Raw genomic sequence first — 5,000 nt, forward strand, 5'->3', positions numbered from 1 at the left:
ACACTGCCCGTTTAAGCTACCAGCAGTAAAACACTGAATCTTAAACAAAAGTAATCGCTTGATGTTCTCAACATTAGACTCAAAACTACTAACCTGCAAGGTTTCTAGATTAGCCAGCCCATTAACACTTGCATTTAGTTCTTGCCCCCCTCCTTCTTGTAGGGGGGCAACTTCAAGTTTTTTTACTTTTCCCCACGATTTCGCCAATGACTTCGGGAATGAAAAGACCTCATGTTTGTAAAGCCGGTCCGAGGGTCTTTGCTTTCCACGGTCACTGTAACAGCCTTTTGCAATTGGCTTGCATTAGCTGACACTTGCGAGATTTTGTTTGAAGCTTTTATATTGTTAAGCTGCTGCTGAAGGTCATCTCCAAAGAGCAGTGAAGTGATTGGTACATTCGGAGAGCACAGCCCCGCGTACTCCTTCTTGAGGCTACAACTAGATCTTATCGCCTCGCGTCTTTTTAGTGATAACTCATATTTGCGTGTGACCCATGCAAGCCAGAGCATTGGTATGCCGGGAAGCCAACCATTTCATCAAGGTTAATTTTCTTGGCATCATTTTGGCGGGCCTTAAGCAAAATATCAGTGCATTTTGCAATGATAGTGCCCACCTTAGAGACGGTAGTCTGAGTATTTGATGCTCTGAGATCAACTCGTTTGACTGCATGACTCATGTTTGTCCGTATTTCAGGGTTCACATGTGGGACCACCACATTATCAAGGTTCCCGGGTCGGGAATGTTTCTTGAATTTTTCAGAGAGTTTATCGGAGTTTAATTTCTCTGACCATCTCTTATTGATGAGTTTGGCGAACTTATCCGATACCCCTTGGTCAGTTTGCTCGTCTTTATTTAGATCATTTGCGATTGTGTCGAGCAGACCATCTTTCGACTCCCATGTCGGGCAACTTGTCTCTCCCGTTTTCAGCAGCAACTGAACGGAGAGGCGCGCTCGCGTATCTCACGGGATTTCCTTGTGACATAGACCGGTGACGAAATAGAATTTCCCAACTTTCTCTGGGTTGTACTAAGAGGGAACCACCTCATTTTTTTCGCAAACATCCAATTAGGTGCTTCGTCATGCCGTCATCCAGTCTCTTAACCTGCAGAACAAAACGGTGGTATTTATCAAATGAACAAGTTTTTCGAACGGATGACACTCGAAAGGCCTCGAAAGGGTTGTATGCCCTTGCTCTCCTCCCTAACTTCAACGTGAATCGTGTCCCGGAATACAGACAATTAATGTCTCAAAGTGTTCCCCCAAATGCTGCTTCTCAAGTAAGGATAAACAGCTGCATTTACCCTAAGCCAAAAATAACGCTAGCTTTTACCTTTACCTTATTGTTGAAAATAAGTAGCAAAGGCTTAGACTTTATGGCACTCTCCGTGTTGGATGTCAAAACTGGGGGTGCATCTAATTAGCTGCATTTCTGGACACAAGTGGAGGCGAATAGTGCGGTGGGCTTGGGGTTGTTAACTTCGATGCATATCGGCTTTCCTGGTAACCAGAATGAATGCTTAGCGCTTGCTGCCTTAGCCAGAATTAGGCGTTTCTTGAACGAAGTCCTTCGTCTCTAAATGTTCTTCCAATGATTACGGATAACGATATGCTCGCTGAGTTTACTTGGTTACACGAATAGTGCCCCTAATCTTCCTTGTCCTCCATTTTCAACATCCTATAGAGCCACCCATCAAGAGTGTGTAAACAGTTACGATAACCTAAATATAAAGTTTGCCTATCGTTGTAGATGAGTAGTCGATTCATATTAAAATTGAGCGTGCTATGATCTTATTACTACAATTCTGAGAGAAAGTCTACGTCAATACAACAACTTGGCTGTCGGGGGTAATTTCTCCTTCAGGATGATCAGGGCGACGTGAAATATTCAGTGTCCGTTTTTCCAATTGCAATCATCCTGAAATTTTGACCTCCCTTATGCCGCTTGTCTTCGTCACTCTCTTCTCCTGGCCTAGTAACTTTGTTTCCCTAGAGAGGCGAAAGTCTGCACCCGATTTTCGGTGTCTCATCTTACGTGCCAAGAATCGAGTGATTTGTACTCTTTCACAAAACCTCCTTTTTTAAAATCTAATTCTGCATAACTTACACATAGTGTTGAAGGTCTTGCAGCTCACGATCTTAACAGGTATGCTGGTTATAATGTGGAAATGGCCTACGGTAGGTATGAAGAGTATATGGAAATGTCGTTTATATGAACTGTGACGCTTGAATTTTTCAGGTTTTCCTTTCGTTACTTTTTGTGTGGGTTTTCCCACACTTTGTCAGCAACGGCGGTGTGGCTGGCTTTGCTTGTATACGAGAGCGAAGTGTTTTTCACGTTGTCTCTATTAGGAAGAGAGAGGACCCAGGGAATGAGAATGAATGTTCGTGTGTGGCGGCCATTACTTTTCTCGGCTGTTGTCATTTGGTGAATTTCGACTTGTTTTCTCGTTCTCATTTACAAGGTAAGGAGAGGTCGTCTTCCTTTCAGACGTTTGTACTAAGCGAGTTGTGCCAGCTGAGCTATATTGCAAGGAGTCATGCCTTCAATTTTATATAGGACAGATACAACATAATGACAAAAGTAGTTACGATTAGTAATTTGAGGTTTCCTCTTTTAACTACGATTTGCTGACACGTTGCGTGACGGCGCCAGTTTCTGTAGATTCGCAAGTTAAAAAACTAATGCCTTCAAACTTCCTGTCAAAAATTTTCACATTTACTGGTAATATTAAAACAGAAAAACTAATTAATTTACTTAACTTTTACTTTACTTTATTTATTTCACAGCAAAGAAGCAAATTACAAGTATGCAAATACTTAACTATGACACTAAAAACAAGTATGCTGTTGGAAACCCACAAAACAGAAATGAACTTCCCTAACAAGTGTAGGCTACCAAAAAAAAAAAATAAAATAAAATAAAAAAAAAAATAATAATAATAGTACTAATTAAATAAATAAAAATTAATTAATTGATTAATTAAAAAGTAAAAAAAAAAAAAAAGAATGTAAGATCAGTCATGGCGATCGATCTGAAGACAAAACAACTTTAACTCTTGTTTGAACTTAGAGACTGAGTCACTTTTTTTAACAGTCACTGTTATTTTCAACTGTTGGAAAAGTATAGTTTACGTACAGATTTGTAAGCTGGAAGCACGAATACTCTTTGCTGACAATTGCACTTGCCTGCTGATTTATTCAGCTTTATCATAAACAAATTCTCCTCTGCTACTAGCGACTGTTTCCAATATTTCCGCTTATTCTCTTTTTTCACGCATCCCACAATGCTTCGCGCCTTGGGGGGTAAAGAGAAGTTTTTTATTTGGTTTCGTGTTACAGCGCTGCGTATGAACATGGGGAAAAATGATTACTGTTGCGCCCCTGGTTGTTCTGATACTAGAAAAAAGAAAGGAGAATTGCAGTTTTATCGTATTCCAAAGGATATTAACCGAAGAAAGGTTTGGTTGAAGAGAATCCGTAGAAAGAACTTCTCGCCGACTGACAACACGCGGCTCTGCTCCGTGCATTTCTTTGGAGGTCAGAAATCTGATGAAATTGACAGTGTATCCTACAATCGATTAAAAAGACAAACGCAACTAGATTTATTTTGACAACGTTTCGACATCGTCCAATGTCATCGTCAGGCAATGAATTTTAATCGGATGAAGCATAACTTATAGTACAAGAACAATAGAATACTGTATACTATTAATAGAACGCTAACAATAAATGTGAAATCTAAGTAAATAGTTTTGCCCTGACAGAGTCTGACTGCACATTAAGTGATGGTTTTAATTCTTTGATGTAGAACATCTCATGAATTAAGCAATCAAATTTCGATGCGCAATCTACCAGCAATAATAATAAAACACCATTAGAATCGCCTTGCCATTTATTGACCAAAAACCAGCCGATATTGTGAAGCGCCAACTTACTCAGCTAAATAAGAAACTGGATATAGATCTACAGCCAGTTTTTGTCAGCCGCAAGCTCGAGGATGTCCTTAAATTCCGTGAGCCCAAACCATCTTTAGTCAGCCAACAACTAGTCGTCTACAAATTTCAATGTGGCTCGTGTGATGCGAGCTATGTTGGCTATACAGCTCGTCACTTGCATCAACGAATTGAGGAACATAGATACTCAGCTATCGGGAGGCATCGCCTAGCAGATCATGGCCAAACAACAGCACCCCCAGCGGCGAGTTTTAGTGTCTTAAAGAAATGCGCAGAATTAAAACCATCACTTAATGTGCAGTCAGACTCTGTCAGGGCAAAACTATTTACTTAGATTTCACATTTATTGTTAGCGTACTATTGTATATATTATTCTATTGTATATATTATTCTATTGTTCTAAGCCCAATTTTACGGCAATAAAATGATTTTGAGCTGTGCCTTTTTTCACTGACCAAAAAGTATTAGTTTAATTAGAGCATGAGAATAGTCTGTCCACACAAGAAAGGTTAAAATTCCAAAGTGAGGGGGGTGGGCGGTGGGGGGTTGAGAGGGTTATTTTATCAGGCATTTTTTTTATAAAAAAGAGTTTGTTTCTTAGAACAGCCCTTCCCCCACTTATTCCAAGATGAAACATGAGTGCCAAGTAGAGGTGTTTTCTGAGGGGTGGAGAACAAGGTAGTGGGGGGAGGTTGGAGCCTAAAACCCTCCGAGTGGTATGGATATTATCTGCATCAGTGCATCAAAACAACAGTAACTCTTTGCTCAGGAAAAACATGAGGAGAAATTACTTGCCTTTGCAAGTAGTAAGCATGCTGTTCAGCACAGGGACAAGACAACTAATTTTTTATTGAAACTTCCTATTCATTACAATGTAACTAGCAACAGGAAGGTGATAGAAAACTTCCCCATGCCCTGGCCACAAGTGGCCTATGCAAGGGCTCCAGGTTGCTGAACCTGGCCAGCAGAAAGCAGGACCAAATACTGGCCATAAATCAAATCAAACTATTGCAGATGGCATAAGGCTCAACTTACCCACTGACCCC

General features: G+C 40.4%; 2 long non-coding RNA genes across 2 annotated transcripts in view; one reads left to right on the plus strand and one right to left on the minus strand.

Annotated features, from left to right (window-relative positions):
* LOC138043483 (uncharacterized) overlaps window positions 1–5,000 on the plus strand; it is a 97,039-nt gene that overhangs the window by 68,697 nt on the left and 23,342 nt on the right. The window lies entirely within an intron of this gene.
* The window catches only part of LOC138043482 (uncharacterized), a 36,664-nt gene that overhangs the window by 530 nt on the left and 31,134 nt on the right, over window positions 1–5,000 (minus strand). The window contains exon 3 of the long non-coding RNA XR_011131270.1: window positions 94–1,103. This is a non-coding gene — a long non-coding RNA (uncharacterized lncRNA). The remainder of the gene's footprint in view (window positions 1–93; window positions 1,104–5,000) is intronic.

The sequence above is a fragment of the Montipora capricornis genome, chromosome 3 (assembly GCF_036669925.1).
Source record: "Montipora capricornis isolate CH-2021 chromosome 3, ASM3666992v2, whole genome shotgun sequence".
Taxonomy (NCBI): Eukaryota; Metazoa; Cnidaria; class Anthozoa; order Scleractinia; family Acroporidae; genus Montipora; species Montipora capricornis.